We start from the raw sequence: 19,184 nt of genomic DNA on the forward strand, positions 1-19,184 counted from the left end.
TCTCCCGTCTCTTGCTATTTTCAGTACGACACCTGAATATGGGCGTATAAGAACCCGAAACCGGTCGTGTCCTAAATAAAAGAACCTTACAATTGTAGCGATATTTTCGACCTCTGGGACATGTTATAGCTACTTGTTACTGGAGTTAGTGAAGTATAGTGGCAGGAAGAATATGGCTTCTGGTCAGCTCTGTCCAGGGTTACGAGGGGGACCAAAACAAAACCGATTTTTGTTATAAAAAATTTATTCATGAACCATTTTAGAAAATTCCTATAGTCACCTTCAAAATCCTCCCCATTACATGCAATCCACTTGTCAAGTCTTTTTTCACACTGTCTGAAGCATGTCTGGCACTGTTCAACTTTGGTATCATCCAGTGCTCTTTGCGAAGCTGTTTTCACAGCCTCCACATAATCATAACGGTTCCCTTTTAGCGTTTTTTTTTTTTTTTTTGCATTCGTAGGAATAGGTAACAGTCGCATGGGCGAATACGGCGGCTGGGGAACGACAGACCATCCCTGAAACGCCAAATAGTGGGTCACTCATAAGGTCGTGTGTGAGGGGGCGTTGTCATGATGAATGAACCAGTCATCTGATCGCCAAAGTTCCGGGCGTTTCCTCCTCGCATCTTCTCGCAGATGACTTAAAACTTCCAAATAAAACTGCTGGTCAACAGTCTGACCAGGGAGTACAAATTCCCAATGCACGTTTCTATGAAAACCAAAAATGACACTGATCATCGTCTTCACATTCAACCTCACTCGCCTTGCTTTTTTTTGGTCTGGAGAGTTGGGATTCATCCACTGGCTTGACGCTTGCTTGGTTTCTGGCTCATACCCATAACACTAACTCTCATCCCCTGTAATGACTTTGTAGCGGTAAACCTACAACAGTAGCGAACCATTCGAAAGAACTGACGTAGTGTGAAAGTCTATCAGATGTTGGAAGAGATGTAGACATAAAGGCATTAAAGGTTTTTTTTTTATTCGTGACACAAATGGTACTGATATGGTGTAGCGCCTTTAGTCGGGTAAGAATTCAGGACAGCACAGGTGAGGCTGTCGCAGCTCCTGTAGCTGACTGGGAAAACGATAGGATTATTGTACAGAACAGGTGGAGCTGATGTACTGAATGGATCTGGGTCAGTGTAATCTGAGAACTCTTGAAGTATGGCCACTCTTGAAGCATGGCCACTCAAAGCGAGAGGAATTAATATAGAGTGAAAAGAATACTAGTTATGGAAGGTCAGATGGGTTGCCCCGTAATATTTTGAAAATGCAATCAAACCAAGGAGACTATGGATCTTCTGCTTCTGTTCATAAACTTTTCTAAATCGCTAAAATCTGTAAAAAAGGTGGAGAAAATGACAATGCACAAACCACGAAGTTTTATGCAGGCCAGACTCACCAAACAATAGTGCAGTGCATGTACTATTCTGTTTTTCTCCTTAGGTTAAGGTAGGATTTAGTCCACAGTGTAGGTATTCTCCTTCTTAGTTGTTAACAATAAATAATAACTTGTTAGTGTGAACTGGTAGAAAATAATAGAGGGATGAGTAAAAAAGACCAAATCAGTTCGTAGTGCTATGAGGCACCATGTAACCTGCTACTTCCCACCTAGTGGAGCGAAGAGCTTCTCATAAATTAGAAATAATTTGAAAAATGGAAATTATACCACGAGCTAATGAAGTTCGACAGCAAATGTACATAATGGAAAGACCACAATTCCACTGTGAATGGACATGGCAATGTAAAGAGTAGACAACTGTAACTGAACCAATATCTCTGTTTCAGAAAAATTCGAGGGCGAATTTTCTTTATAGAAGGGAGGAAATGAAAAAGAAGAATGGACCAGGACTTGAAGCCAGCGAGGGAGCACCAGAACCGTAATTATGCCACGCACTGGAGTTAGCCTGATGCTGTCAGGAACCCTCCAGCTGAGTGGACTTCTACTGCTTCCATGTCAGAGCTGTCTTTGTGACGAAACCAGGCCGGCCACCAGGAAGAACTGCAGCCCGTCATTACCTCCATTACAGATAATTCGGCGTGACCAACACTGCACCTCCTGCAAAGTCAGCGAGCCGAACCAGCATTTAAGTCCGTCCAAACTTGCCCATCAGCTCCGGCCAGCTGGGCGGTATGCGACAACAGCCTGTGTCAACGAAAGCCGCCACTGTCACCACGCTACAGCCAGACCCACAGCCAGACCACGTATGGGGTCTGCCGGTCTGCCCATCCCAGGCAGCCACAACGCCACCAGCTGCCCGTCCCTGCAGTTCAGGATCGGCCCAGACATTGACCCCAGGTGGCTCCATCACTGTGTAGCTGGGACACCGTGACTTCTGCTATGCCAGTCACCACCGCCTGCCACTCCACTCGGCACAAAGCCACAACCGCGGCCTGTCCGTCACTGGTGCCACAGCTCAGCAAGCTTGAGATGCCAGCTCAACGCTGTCTCCCAAGCAGCGTTTATACACTGCAAACTACGCTACCTTTCCCGCAGCTGCATTGCCAGAATATTACATAGTGCGGGAAGATAGACATGCACTCGAATTACTGTATGTGTTGGCTGGATTCAAAATGATTCAAATGGCTCTGAGCACTATGGGACTTAACTTCTGAGGTCATCAGTCCCCTATAACTTAGAACTATTTAAACCTAACTAACCTAAGGACATCACAAACATCCATGCCCGAGGCAGGATTCGAACCTGCGAGCGAGCGTAGCGGTCGCGCGGTTCTAGACTGTAGCGCCTAGCACCGCTCGGCCACCCCGGCCGGCTTGGCTGGATTAATAAGAGAATTATTGTGTTTATACTCATGCTTGTCCACAGCCACTTCAGAGCTGTTACATGGTGGAATCCAAGCTGTAGAAATTGGCGATGAAATAACAAAGAAGTTATTGTATCCTAACCAGCACCTTCTTCTCCTAATGTTGCTCATCCATTCCAACTTTGGCAAGAAGCATGACTTCGAAATCAGCAAACCTTACCGCTCTCATTACAGATAGGTAGGTTGTCTAACGAATGAGAAAGGAAATTTATGGTACAACCTGGCTGTCAAGGAGGAATTATCGATTTTAATATTATAGATGGAGACCAAGAGACAAACGCAGTAAGAACGTTCAAATGGATGTAGGTAGCAATAGTTATGCAGAGATGAAGAGACTTCCAAATGCAGAGTGGCATGGAGAGCTGCATCAAATCACTCTTCGTGCTGAAGATGACAGCAACAACATCAACAGTTATAACACACTGTGACCTTTTTCTAAATTTCATTAAAGAAGAACTTACGATCAACGTCCATCCTGCTCCTCGTCTCTTTGTTCAACTTGGATCAGCAACAGGAAAAGCAAACACGTTTAATAATAGCGCTCATACACTATCAGAAGATGGGTGCTTATGAGTAACAAATTATCTCAAACCAATCCCCAGCACACCCAGGATCACAAAAATGAAATTCACATTGAGAGGATATGTGTATATTATGAGAACTGTCTCAGGTGAGTATATTACCATCTTCAGCTGCTTAGTTGACTAAAAGCATCTTTTTGGAGAAAGATATTGTTATGCCACAGGACATTATCCCCAATGGAAACTAAAAATTCGTTCAAGTTGTACATTGGCAGCTCCCAGAAGTCGTACTGCTTGTGTCAATGATCAGTAAACTACAAGCTAGGGGAAAATGCTGAGTGCATTACAGGAAACATGGAGGCTATCGCAACATGGTCGAACTACCAAGAGCCCAGGTCTGCATGCGAAGCATAATGACATGATAGAAGCTCAGAGGTATCATCATACTAGTGACAAAGCAGAGTTTCATAAGGGAGCCTAGGTACAATGCAACAAGTATTCAGGTGTTGAGGCAGCAGAAAAGAGCCTCTGAAATGTTTAGTTGCGAAAGTCTGAAGTCACTAGGAGAGCTGACAGCGAGGAAAAACCAGCACACATGATATCATGGCCGTCCCCACTGCCACAGGGCGCACAGGATGCGCCGACACAAATATCCCACCCTTTTTAACAAATGTCTGATTCCTGAGTGCTGATTGCCAACTGCCCAGTGCGTAGTCTCAGCTCTTGCGTCAGTTGCAGCGATCCAGTGAAAGGGGAGGATATGGGGATCGACCCTCGGCACTCCTAACTGTTTTAGATTTTCTATGGAACCACGAGTCTGGTTGAAAGTACGCTGCTGTTTCCAGCTGCACTGGCAATGTCCAAGGCACCACTGATGGGCCATGGAGGCCATCTTCGACCTGCAGGCCTGTTGGAGGCTTGACCTATGTGATCTGGATAATGTCCATCATCCGCCTTCGAGAGGATAGGTACTACTGCTGCTCATCTCGTTCCTGTGACAGACACCAAAGCTGCCATCTCCTGTCTCCTTAAATGGGGCCAACCGCAGTGGCCGAGCGGTTCTAGGCGCTTCAGTCTGGAACCGCGCGACCGCTACGGTCGCAGGTTCGAATTCTGCCTCGGGCATGGATGTGTGTGATAGGTTAGTTAGGTTTAAGTATTTCTAAGCTCTAGGGGACTGGTGACCTCAAATGTTAAGTCCCATAGTGCTCAGAGCCATTTGAACCTTAAATGTTACTTCGGTGGAGAGCCTGTGACCATCGTACGTTGGCTGGGGCGAGGCAGCACACACAGGGTTGAGATAAGTAACATTGACTTGGTACATATGTACCGTACATTTGTAAAAATGTTTTATGGTGTCTTGCCGCTATAGGTGTTGATTTTAGCCTTTGACTATGCCTATTTAGGCAAGCTGTTTTATATTTGTTCCGAAGAAGGCGTGGTTATCCAAGCTGAAACGTAGGTAAACACCAGGTAGTTTGTGCAATCGAGGCGTATTTTTCACAATTATTTCGATACTTACGATTGCTGACGCGCTGCAATGCTGAAACTCCTTCTAAGAATGCCCAAGTCGACTGTTAGTGATGTGACTGTGAAGTACAAACACGAAGGTACAGCCGCAGCTAAATCAGGACCAAGCAGACCTCGTGTACTGACAGACCGTTGAGTATTGCAGACAATGGTTGTAAAATTGCATGACATCAGAGATCACTCGAGAGTTTCAAAGTGCTATTAGCAGCCCAGCTAGCACAATGACGGCGAGTATGGAGTTAAAAGAATGGGGTACAGTAGTCGAGCAGCTTCTCCTAAGGGACATATTTCTGTAGCCAATGCTAAGTAGTGCCTCAGGTGGTGTAAAGGGGGACGCCATTAGACAGTGGAGTGACGAATCTGGCAATCTGATGGAAGGATTTGGGTTTGACGAAGGCCTAGGAAACGTTACCTATCGTCACATGCAGTGCCAACAGTCAAGTAACAGTAACTATGGAAGGATATGAACACATTTTGCAGCATTGAGTGACACGTACCAAAAGAGGAACAGTTTGGAGCCGGTGACTGTAACAGCGTGACATTGCACCCTGCATTAAGTAGCACCTGTGAGGCGATGCTTTATGGATGTTAACATTTCTGAAGTGGACTGGTTTGCCCAGAGCCCCGACCTGAACCCAGCTGAACACCTTTGAGGTCAGTTAGAAAGTCGACTTCGCCTCAGGCCCCAGTGCCGAATACTACTACCTTCTCTGGTTTCGGACCTTGAAGAAGAATGGGCTTCCATTCCCCCACAGACATTCAGACACATCACTGAAAGTGTCCCCAGCAGAGTTCAAGCCGTGATAAAAGTGAAGGGCGGACACATCCCATAGCAATGTCCACTAATAGTTTCCAGATACTTTTGATCAGATAGTGTATATAGAACAGCATTGACCATCATTGTCATGCACCCGGTAGTACCCAGGAGGTAACTGTAAAAACATTTGACAGTGACATCCATATTTGTCAACCTAAACATTTCTGACTGGTTTGATCTGGTTCTCCCAATTTCCTCTGCTCTGGCATTCTCTTCATATCGGACTATCTTTTTCGTTTTATAAAAAGAAAAGAAACCAAAGCGTTTTAATCTCTTTCGAAATATCGGCATCTAAAAAGTTATACACTTTTGTGTGCGTTAGCTTTAAACACATTTCAGATGGCTTTAACGTCTCGATTCGCAGTTACAACCGTTCCTGTAAAATAAAATTTACTGCAGACGGTCCCGGGCATTCTCTGACAGCAAGGAGCACCCGTTTCGCAGGAGCGGCAAGCGGCAATCAGCTGGGACTAGCAGCCGGCACACGGATTTCAAGTATGAGCCTGTTGGATCTCACAAGACCTGCTTATCAAGAAGCAGTGTCATAAGCTGTCAGGCGACAGTTAATTTCACTGTGAAATTATAGTTGTTGCCAACCAATGTAAACACGCAGCACAGAGTTGAAGCAATACCTGTACTTGAGATTGCGTTAGCAGTTTCTTGAATCTGAATAGCTTCATGCACACATATCTTCGATATGATGTTTTCTGTTCCTTGAAACGATGAAGCGAAATATTAGGTGTTTATTGACAAGACAAGAACTGTCACAAGTTTCTAATCGGTTTTGCCTGTTGGAACAGGTTGGAAAATGTCAGAACAATTCGGAAGAAGTCGAAACTTTTGCTGACTAGGCATTCCACACACATGCTTTTGAGTGAACTGAGGCAATTCCTTGAATACACATACGCAGGCTCCACCACCACTTGGTGACACAGCAGCAGAGTGGCTTATAAAACCAGGGCTGCCACTCAAAGCAAGGTACTGATATTGTACCAACATTGTCACTCAACGCTCATCTTAATAGGATGCAAATGCAGCTCTCCAAATAAATGTAAGTCTGACACGTATATTATTATTAACAATCTCACATCTTTATTGATTTATCAGATTAAAACTCCAAATATTCACGAGGGCATCAGGAGTGATGTGCATATATATAGTTTGATAATGCAGGTTTTCCCTGTAAATAACAGATATAAAATACGACTTGTAAGACAAAAGGGATTGTATTAATAGAACACGACTAGAATTGTGAACCTATAACCAAATTAGTCGGCTTATTAGCAAAAACGTACTCAGTCAAGACCGAGTCAGGACGCGTAACGCACAGAGCAAAGAGAGTAAAACAGTCTTCTGTTAATGGGTTAACCATCGATGATTGCAGGCAATGTGTGTTGGATTCTAAAGTTAAAACAGCTGTGTAATATGCAATTCAACCAAAACACCATGCAGATTCTACTGTTAAAAGCACAAGTTATATTTATCAGCAGAATATGACAAATATTTTGTACTTCTGGATCAAATGAATTCATTACCTTGGGATCATTACAGTCTGAAAAATAGTGATGTTGTTGTTGATGACACGATGACTGATTTTATTGTCTATCTGTGAATAATGTAAATACCTGGAAAAGGTGTGTGTGTGTGTGTGTGTGTGTGTGTGTGTGTGTGTGTGTGTGTGCGTGCGTGTGAGAGAAAAAGGGTAAAATGCGTGTGTGTTTGTGTGTATTGCTGTGTGTGTGTGTGTGTGTGTGTGTGTGTGTGTGCGCGCGAAAAATGTAAATTGCAGATGGTTAAATGTAATTGTACACTGTAATTGCAAACTGTAATTGTAGTTTGGGGTCACTACCACGTGAAAGATGTATGAATGTTTAAAAACATAAAACGTGATTTGTAACTGATGTGAATAGACATACTCATATAGAAAAATGCTCTTCTGATTGAAAAAATTAAACTCGCAATCACCAGGAAAATACGTCCTCATTTTCTCGAGTTCATCTCATTTCAAGTAAAATGCGCTTCTCAAGAGAACGCGTTAAAAAATCAAATGAATGAATAAATCGGAAATTTATATTGCGTTTCTCTCTTGTAGCATTACTGAAATTCTCTTCTTAAACGATTGATGCTTCTCCGTATTTGATGGCCGCAGAGGAACGCGGCCCAGATTTAGTTTAACTTCTTCGTTGCCATCCGTCATTGTCTGTTCACATATGTTTGTGATCAAGAAATGTCCTCGTAATTGCTCAGATTGTGAAATACTCTAAGACAAAAAAAAGATGCACCAAGACTGTATTATCCGAATGGAAAATACATTTGTAGACGTGATGCGCATGTACAGACAAGTAAATGATTGCAATTTCAGAAAAGTTGTACGATATGTTCAAGAGAAAGAGCTTCACAAATTGAGCAACTCAATAATGCGTTGGTCCACCTCTGACACTTATGTGAGCAATTATTCGGCTTGGCATTGATTGATAAAGTTGCTCGATGTCTTCCTGAGGGATATCATACTAAATTCTGTACAACCGGTGCCTCACATCGTCAAAATCGCAAGATGGTTGGAGGGCCCTGTCTAATGCTCTGAAAGTCCTTAATTGGGGAGAGATCCGGTGACCTTTCTGGCCAAGGTAAGGTTTGGCAAGCGCGAGGACAAGCATTAGAAACTATAGAGCGTATGGACAGACATTATCTAGCTGAAATGTAAGCTCAGCGTGACTTGCCATGAAGGGCAATACAACGAGATGTGGAATGTCGTCGACGAACGGCTGTGCTGTGAAGATGCTGCGGATGACTATCAAAGGGGTCCTGCTATGAAATGGCCATCACACCTGGTTGCTGGGCTGTGTGGCGGACGACTGGCAAGTTGGTATCCCACCACTGTCCGAGGCGTCTCCAGACACGTCTTCGCAGGTTCAAATGGCTCTGAGCACCATGGGACTTAACTTCTGAGGTCATCAGTCCCCTAGAACTTAGAACTACTTAAACCTAACTAACCTAAGGACAGCACTCACATCCATGCCCGAGGCGGGGTTCGAACCTGCGACCGTAGCGGTCGCGTGGTTCCAGACTGTAGCGCCTAGAAACGCTCGACCACCCCGGCCGGCTCTTCGCTGGTCATCGGGGCGAAACACCATTAAAGACATTTCTACTACAGTCAATGAGATACCAGGCCGGAGATGTGTCTAGAGATACCCCAGACAGTGGTGGGATGCCATTCTGACTGTCGCCAGCTGTAAGGCCCGAGAACAAGGAATGCTGGTCTGGAGGCCCATTTCTTTTCATAGCAGGACGTCTTTGGCTGTCATCTGCGGCACCCTTACAGCACAGCGGTACGTCAACGATAACCTATATGCCATTTTGTTGCGCTTAATGGTAAGCCGTCCTAGGCTTCCATTTCAGCAAGATAATGCCCGCTCACAGACGGCGATACTTTCTACTGCGTGTCTTTGTGCTTGTCAAACCCTACGTCGAACAGCAAGGTCGTCGGATCTCTCCCCAGTTGAGAATATCTGGAGCATTATGGGCACGGCTCTCCAACCAGCCCGGTATTTTGACGGTCTAACGCGCCAACTGGACGAAATTTGGCACGATATCCCTCAGGAAGACATCCAACGATTCTATCAATCAATGCCGAGCCGAATAACCGCTTGGATAAAGACCAGAGGTAAACTAACACGTTATAGACTTACTCAGTTTGTGAAGCTCTTTATCATGAATAAATGTCAAAGCCAAGGCAACTGAGGGCAAAATTAAATAAGCCTCTGCCTGTGCTACGGTCGCAGGTTCCAAACCTACCTCGGGCATGGATGTGTGTGATGTCCTTAGGTTAGTTAGGTTTAAGTAGTTCTAAGTTCTAGGGGACTGATGACCTCAGATGTTAAGTCCCATAGTGCCCAGAGCCAGAGCCTTCTGGTCTAAGGTTCCATAGACTTTGAATCTGTGCATAAGCAATGACTGTCACACTCATTGCCGATAGATGTCTGGCTCAGCTGAACCCAGCCATCACCGTACACACAACTGTTTGCCACTCGTACATCCTGACTTTTCATGAATGCATCATGGAAGTCAGTCATGGCTAGCACCACCTTCAAGATGCACTTTCTGTTAATATTAGGGACTAACTGAGTTAACACGCTACTTCTTCACATATTTGATCGAAACTGGTTTTGAAGTTTGTGGATCTTTGCAGGTTTGAGAGATATATATCAGGTAAATTAATAAGGGACGGTAGTGATCCCCCATGGTACACTAAACAGGTCAGAACACCGTTACTGAAGGAACCAAAAAAGCATATCAAATTTCAAAGAATACAAAATCTCCAAGATTGGCGTAGTTTTACAGAAGCTCGAAATTTGGCGCCAACTGTGCGAGATGCTGTTAATAGTTTCCACAGCGAAACTCTGTCTCGAAATCTGGCAAAAACGAAGAGACTCTGGTCGTATGTGAAATACACCAGTGGCAGGACTCAATCAATACCTTCACTGCGCGATAACAATAGTGATATTATTGACGGCAGTGCCACTAACGCAGAGTTACTAAAAATGGTTTTCCGAAATTCTTTCACAAAAAAAGACGAAATAAATATTCCAGAATTCGAAGAGGAGTAGGAGATTAGTGTTTAACGTCCCGTCGACAACGAGGTCATTAGAGACGGAGCACAAGACCGGATTAGGAAAGGAAATATACCGTGCCCTTTCAAAGGAAGCATGGCGGCATTTGCCTGACGTGATTTAGGGAAATCACGGAAAACCTAAATCACGATGGCCGGACGCGGGTTTGAGCCGTCGTCCTCCCGAATGCGAGTCCTGTGTGCTAACCATTGTGCCATTTCGCTCAGTATTCCAGAATTCGAATGAAGAACAACTGCCAATATGAGTAACTTAGCAGTAGGTATCCTTGGCCTAGCGAAGCAGCTTAAAACACTTAAGAAAGTGAAGGTCGTCGGTCCAAATTGTATATCAGTCAGGTTCCTTTCAGAGTATGCTGATATAGTAGCTCCATACTTAGCAATCATGTACAACCGCTCGCTCGCAGAATGATCCGAAGCCAAAGTCTGGAAAGTAGCACAAGTCACACCAATACTCAAGAAAGGGAACAGGAGTAATCTGCTGATTTACAAACCCATATCACGAATGTCGATTTGCATTAGGATATTGGATCGTGTACTGTGCTCGAACATTATGAATCACCCCGAAGAAATGCTTTATTGACAAATAGCCAACATCGATTCAGAAAATGTCGCTCTTGTGAAACACACCTAGTATTTTACTCTCACGAAGTAATGAGTACTATCGACAGAGGATGTCAAATTGATTCCATTTTTTAGCTTTCCAAAAGGATTTTGATACCGTTTCTCACAAGTGACCTGTAATTAAATTGCATGCCTATGGAGTCTAATCTCAGTTGTGTGACTGGATTCGTGATTTCCTGACAGAAAGATCACAGTTCGTAATAACAGACGGGAAGTCATCGAGTAAAACAGAAGTAATGTCTGCCGTCCCCCAAGGGAGTGTAATTGGCCCTCTGTTGTTCCTTATTTACATAAACGATTGAGGAGACAATCTGAGCAGCCCTCTTGCATTGTTTGCAGGTGAAGCTGTCATTTACCGTCTTGTAAAGTCATCATATAATCAAAACTAATTGCAAAATGATAGACAAATATAGGTTGGTGCAGAATGGCAACTGTTTCTTAATAATGAAAAGTGCGAAGCCGTCCACATGAGTACTAAAAGGTATCCGCTAAATTTTAGTTACATGATAACTCACACAAACCTAGAGGTTGTAAACTCTACTAAATATTTGGGGATTACAAACGAATAACATAAATTGGGACGATCATACAGGTAACGTTGTGGGGATGCAAACAAAAGACTGAGATTTATTGGCAGAACACTTAGAAAATGTAACAGGTCTACTGAAGAGACTGCTTACACTACGTTAGTACACACTCTTCTGGAGTATTGCTGTGTGGTGCGGGATGTGCGTCAGATAAGACTGATGGAGGACATCGAAAAGCTTCAAATAAGGGCAGTTAGTTTTGTATTATCGCGAAGTAAGGGAGAGAGTGTCACGAACTGGGGTAGCGGTCATTAAAACAAAGACGTTTTCCGTTGCGGCAGGACCTCTTCATGAAATTTCAGTCACCAGCTTTCTCCTCAGAGTGCGAAAATATTTTGTTTGCGCCCTCCTATGTAGGGAGAAATAATCATCACATAAGACAAGAGAAAGCGGAGCTCGCATGGAAAGATTTAAGTGTTCGTTTTTCCCGCGCGTTGTTAGAGTGTGGAACGGCAGAGAAGTGAGATGAGCATCCCACACCACACTGCAATACTCCAGAAGAGGTCGTACAAACGTAATGTAAGTAGTCTCTTTAGTAGACCTGTTACATTTTTTTTTAATATTCTGCCAATAAGTCGCAGTCTTTGATTCACCTTTCCCACAACTTTATCTGTGAGATCGTTCGAATTGAAGTTATTCTTAACTGTAATCCCTAAGTATTTAGTTGAGCTTACAGCCTTCAGGTTTGTGTGATTTATCGTGTAACTGGTTCGATGGATCATCTGCCAGGCACTGAATTGTTAACTGAGAGTCTCTTCTTCTTGTTTTCTTTATGCCTTTGTCCAGCAGTGTCGCAGGGTCAGCATGATTAAGGTCGAATTTGGCAGGGTTAATTTAAGCGGTGGCCAGATGCCCTTCCTGTCGCCACCCCGTGATGCGAAATGATGATGATGATGATGAAATGAAGAGGACAACACAGTATAACACAAACACCCAGTCCCTGGGCAGAGAAAAATCCCCAACCCGACCGGGAATCGAACCTGAGATCCAGTGATCCAGAGGCAGCAACACCAGCCACTAGTTTTTTTTTTTTTTTAATCATCCCAGCATTTGCCTGGAGAAATTTAGGGAAATCACGGAAAACCTAAAACAGGATGGTCGTGTTGATCGTTGTGTTTGGTCGTTGCGGACGTCACATGACATCCGTTTAAGTTCGTTTTTGTTGATCCTTCCACTCAGTTTTTTTTTATTATTATTTTTATTACAGAGGCCAACCAGCTCACTGACCGAACGCGCTGAGCTACCGTGCCAGGTATTAGATCACGAGCTGCGGACTGTTAATTGCTGAGTAATCATATAGATGTAAATGTAAATGCAGATGTTGCGGGGTTTTATCATTAATTATATATTTTGCTATTACTGTTATTGGTTTGATGTTCATATTAGATATAAGTAGAGCTGGAGGGATCAGTTATTCTCGGGGAATGTCGCCCACTTCGTGAATCTTGTTTCGACTTGGGTCTTTCAGCACTCTGTCAAATTTTTCTCGCCGTATCATATCAGTCATTCAGAAGGAATGTCGTCCGCGTCTTGAGCCTTGTTTCGACTTAGGCCTTTCAGTGCTCTGTCAGATTCTTCTCCTCATATCTTACGTCCCATCTCGACTTCATCTACTTCCTCTTTCTGTAATACTGTCTTCAAGTTTATTTCCATTGTAAAAAGCCTCTATATATTCCTTCCACTTTTCAGGTTTTTGTTCTTTGCTTTGAATAGGTTTACCTTATGAGCTATTATTATTAATAATGGTGCTTAATTTTTTAATTGTCCCATACGCTGGATCTGTCTTTCCCTTAGCCATGTACAATGCTGCCGCCTTACAATTCTCGTCAAGCAGTTACTGACTTACCGTTTTTCACTTTCTATCAATTCATTTCTTGGACGACTGTATTCCCTGTTGCCTGCTTTATTTGCCGCATTTTTATATTTTCTCCTTGCGCCAGTTAAATTTAATGTTGCTTGTGTTACACACGGACTTTTACTGGGCCTTGTCTTTTAGCCTATTTGACCCTCTACTACCTCCACTATTTTATTTCGGAAAGCTACACATTCGTTTTCTGATGGATTCCTATCCATTGTGTCAGTCAATTCTTGTCAAATGAAGCCTTTGAAACTCTCAGCAACTTATGTTTCCTTCAATATATCGAGATCCCGTCTCGTTAACTCCTATCTATCAGCAGTTTATTCAGTATCAACCTCCTGTTACGAACCAACTAATTATGGCCGGAGTTGACATCTGCCCAGTAAAATGATTTGTAGTTTAAAATCTGGCTTGATATCTCTTACCTTTCTACAATCTATCCGAACCTTTCTAGTGTCTCCAGGTTTCTTCCATGTATATAACTTTCTATTGTGAAACCAAGAATTACCAATGATTAAACTGTGATCTGTGCAAATTCCCACGAGGCGGCTTACCTTTTCAGTCCCCCCGTCCACGTTCTCCTATTACTTTTCCTTCTCGTCCTCCTTGTATTATCCTGAGTTCGTTTCCCTTAGTTACGTGAATAATTTCTTTCATTAATCGTACATTATATGAATATCTTCATCATCTGCGGAACTAGTCGGCTTATTAACTTGCATTACTGTAGTGGGTGTTGGCTTTGTATCATTTTGTCCACCATAATGCGTTCACTATTCTGTTCATAGTAGCGTACCAGCGTCCCTGTTTTCTTATACACTATTAGACCTACTACTGCAATACCCATGACCGCCAGTCATGTTCTCCCCGGTGACTGAACTTCACTAATTCGCAGTCTATGTAACTTTAACTTACCTATCTCTCATTTTAATTTCTCTACCCTGCCTACCTGCTTATCTAATATTCCACGCTTTGACACCTAGAACGCCAGTTTTGTTTCTTTTCATGACATCGTCATCCTGGGTGGTTCCCGCCCAAAGATCTAGGTAGGAGGGGGACTATTTAACCTCCAGAATATTTTATCCAAGAGGATTCCATATTCATCAAGCCATATGATGGAGCTGCTTATTCTGGGGCTGTAGCAATGCTTTGTTAGCTAATGTTACAATCAGTCCATCGTCTAGAGAATGTTCCTCCTAAAATTACCGCTGAGGCTGCTGCTCGTTTTAGGAACCTCAGCTTTATTTGGTTTCTCCACAGTTTCCCTCCAATGTGGTTGCGCTTAGGGTGTGGTTGGTTATACGTAGCGTAGAGACATGTAAGGCATTCCCACCACGGTAAGATCCATAGTTCGTGGGGAGGGGGGAGGGAGAAGGAGGGGGAGAGAAGTGTTAGTATTTGTTAACAAACATAACAAATATTCGAACACAAATTCTGGTAAGGTTATTAGTACAAACCATTACTGATTTATACGTGATCAGTATAGCTACTTCCAATGTAACTGACGAACAAGTAGACTCAATTTTATCTGTAATTGTATCCGTTCTTTATGCATGTGCTGTTTTGGACTTCTCTGTTCTTCGATTTGAAATGTATGCTCGGCATAGTTGATTGCAATGTTAGGACCTATTGAAATGGTGTGACCCTAATACCTGTGTTTAAAATGAGTCACTAGCAAAAGAGCAGTAGAGTTACTTTGGGAAAGGAAAGAAAAAAGGACTAGTGAGAAGCATGTATGATATGCACAAGTCGTACTTCTCATCGTTGTGACTTCGTTAACGTTTGTGACAATGCACAACTGATGAAACATAAGAGGACGTATGTTACAAGAGGTTCCGAAGATGCCAAGTGCTGACCGAAACCCGTCAGCTGTGAACACATGAAAGTGACGACGTCTAGAAATAAAACTGGTGATACATTAAGTCAAGCACGAACTTATCCTTTGAATGTATAACAGTTTTCCGGTTGAAGAACCGGCCGGAGTGGCCGAGCGGTTCTAGGCGCAACTGTCTGGAATCGCGGGACCGCTACGGTTGCAGGTTCGAATCCTTCCTCGGGCATGGATGTGTGTGATGTCCTTAGGATAGTTAGGTTTAAGTAGTTCTAAGTTCTAGGGGACTGATGACCACAGATGTTAAGTCCCATAGTGCTCAGAGCCATTGGGACCGGTTGAAGAAATTCATTTTTGCGACACTGGCAATCGAAATGTTTACATTTAACATACATCTGTAGTTACATTCAGTCCTTTTTTTTTCTAAAAAACAGTTTGAGGATACTCCGACATTGAATATAATGTTGAATATAATGCAGCGAAAATTACTTATAACTGAAGCATGGGATACCACCCGTCTGCTTTTAGCCATGACGTCATCAACATCATCATGATAGCGGGACCGTAGAGACATCTATTGGTAGCACGGCATTTGAGCATACACATATCCGTTTAGCACTACCATCGCCCAGTATTAGCGGGCGAGGGCACTACATACTTGTCGAACTGGCTGCCAGCGATTCAGTTGTCGAGAACGGTTGCCGCAGCTTCGAAATGCTTGAAACAGTCAATGATATCGCTTTTCCCACCAAAAACTGCACTGGTATAGTTCGTATTGCAATTACCAACACGAAAAAATGAAATAAAAAATTTACGTCCGTCAAATAAATCTTTGGAATTCTTCCAAGTTCTCAACATCGTAAAAAAATTACTTTGTCGACGTAAAAGTTTAGGGGTACGCATCCCCCAGCGTTCCCCCAGAAAAACAGCACTGGTTACATCTATACTCCACGAGCCACATTTCGACGAATCCAAGTTTCTTTAATTATACGGTCACGTTCGCGACCCCACACATTTTGGGAAGTAATGTGCTTCATGACCTCTTCTCACTGTATCGACACTGAAATTGGAGTGTCCTCACTGTATGTGGGTTTTCGGCAGCGAGGTCGTTAAGAAAATCGTATGCATTCCCATGCTAGTAAAAGACACTGAAAATAATCATTGGTGTCTTTTGTGCTAGTAGCTGAAGCGTACTATTTTTTCTGGTATTACGACCCGCTGCAGCTCAAATAAATGGCGGGAAGTAACAAAAGACATTTTTCACTGTTAGAATGTCTTGGTTATTGCGGAGCAGGTCGGAAAGGGGGAGGCACGGAAGGAAATGGAGCGAACTGAGAAGCAGTCTGTGGAGTGGACCGTCTTGTAAAAGGCGTCTCGCACGCTGCAGCGAGGCGAACAATGCCGTGTTCTCTGCTTTCAAGTAAAAACAAAAGACGTCGCAGACGCCAGTGGTGGCGGAAGGCGGAGCCTCCACGGGCGATGAGATCGCAGCAGTCGATAAAAGTTTATGGTCGCCCATAAGGGTGACAACGTAGCTCTATAAGTGCAAATTGTTAGTAGACCAATTGAACCATCTATTTTAATACGTTTTTATTATGTCGCTTTCTTGTCCGTCTATCTATTTGAAGCTGATTTTAACTTCCTTTATGAGCTTGCGCAGCGATCGTCAAACGTCTTTGCTTAAGAGCGAACATTGGCATTTTAGGGCGAGACCTCGGGCCTCATAGAAAAGGGGTGGGGGTCAAAGAGAAATTCAATTTTCACCAAACCATGGTTATTGATAAAAGCTTACGACTTACACATTTTGAATCTACATATTGTAAAGTATTACACCAAATCTTTTTAAGTGAAAAAGAAAATTATAGGTCTATTTTTGAACTACAAGCATTTTTCAGAAGGCTTACATAGTGACAAGTTTTCCGTATCTAAGTGGGTACTGTGGCCAGTGCCATCGCAACACAATCCCGTGTTCGTTTTTCTGACTTCAGGGCATAATTTGTGGGCGTTATCATGTCCTACTATCTCAAAGGATACCAAGCGGCTGTAGCAGACCGCTTTCAACCGGTCTCTTGTGTTAGGCCAAATGCACTCAAGCTCATAAATTAAGGATAATTGCAGAATGTGGTGTCACACAACGTGGCTCTACACAAAACTGGCGCTAATAGCATAGGCACATAGGGAACACACACGACACAGATCTGTAAGTCCACGGTATTGGTGATAAGTTGAGAAAACCGTCCCGAAACACATGTGCTACAAAACGCCAGTTTCCTGCGCATGTACCCCGACACCAGTATGGGATATGATCACCATGCACACGTACACAGGAAGCACAATGGGTTGGCAAACTCTGGATCAACTGGTCGAGCAGCTGCTGGGGTATAGCCTCCCATTCTTGCACCAGTGCCTGTCGGAGCTCCTGAAGTGTCCTAGGAGAGCATCCCAGACGCTCTCGATGGTATTTGTGTCTGGAGAACAGGCAGGCCACTCCATTCGCCTGATATCTTCCGTTTCAAGGTACTCCTCGACGATGGCAGCTCGGTGGGGCCGTGTGTTATCATCCATGAGGAGAAAGGTGGGACCCACTGCACCCCTGAAAAGTCGGACATACTGATGCAAAATGACGTCCCGATACACCTGACCTGTTACAGTTCCTCTGTCAAAGACATGCACGGATGTACATGCACCAATCATAAGCTCGCCTCACACCATCAAACCATGACCTCCATACAGGTCCCTTTCAAGGACATTAAGGGGTTGGTATCTGGTTCCTGGTTCACGCCAGATGAAAACCAGGCGAGAATCACTGGTCAGACTATACCTGGACTCGTCCGTGAACATAACCTGGGATCACTGTTCCAATGACCATGTACTGTGTTCTTGATACCAGGCTTTACGGGCTCTTCTGTGACCAGGGGTCAGTGTAATGCATATTGCAGGTCTCTGGGCGAATAAACCATGTCTGGAGACGACTGTTCCAGTGGCTGCTGTAAGGTCCCGAGCAAGGCTACCTGCAGCACTCCGTGGCCGTCTGTGGACACTGATGGTGTGATACCGGTCTTCTTGTGGTGTTGCGCACTGTGGACGTCCCGTACTCTAGCGCTAGACACTTTTCCTATCTGCTGGAATCGTTGCCATAATCTTGAGATCACACTCTGTGGCCGGCCGGAGTGGCCGAGCGGTTCTAGGCGCTACAGTCTGGAACCGCGCGATCGCTACAGTCGCAGGTTCGAATCCTGCCTCGGGCATGGATGTGTGTGATGTCCTAAGGTAAGTTAGGTTTAATTAGTTCTAAGTTCTAGGGGACTGATGACCTCAGCAGTTAATTCCCATAGTGCTCAGAGCCATTTGAACCATTTGAACCACATTCTGTGGCACACGGAGGGCCCGTGCTACGACCTGCTGTGTTTGACCAGCCTCCAGTCGCCCTAGTATTATACCCCTCATAATGTCATCTAATGGTTCTTGGAGCTATTTTCAACACACAGTCACCATTAGCACGTCTGAAAACGTCTGCACACTTACTCGCTGCACCGTACTCTGACATGCACCAACAAACACACCTCTGCTTATATGGACTGCTGCCAGCGCCACCGTGCGACGACCGCAGGTCAAATGCACCGCATGGTCATACCCCGAGGTGATTTAAACCCACAAACCGCCCACCAGAGCGTTGTTTCGACATGTAGCAGCATTATCCTTAACGTATGAGCATGAGTGTACAACAGAACACAGACGGTTTTAAACAACATAAGTTTATTAATTCACATGTCACAAAGGGACGGAATGGAAAATGATAGATTTTTGTATAAAGGGTTTAGAAGTCAGTTTTACCACTTCTATTATGCGTGTTTTTTGGAAACAACTAATCCTTTTCGGGTGAACACTTTGGCCACTGTACCCAACGACTTGTGTTGCCACCTTTGCCGACCGGACGCCATATCGGCATTGGTGATCCACAG

The sequence above is a fragment of the Schistocerca piceifrons genome, chromosome 2, assembly GCF_021461385.2.
Source record: "Schistocerca piceifrons isolate TAMUIC-IGC-003096 chromosome 2, iqSchPice1.1, whole genome shotgun sequence".
NCBI lineage: Eukaryota > Metazoa > Arthropoda > Insecta > Orthoptera > Acrididae > Schistocerca > Schistocerca piceifrons.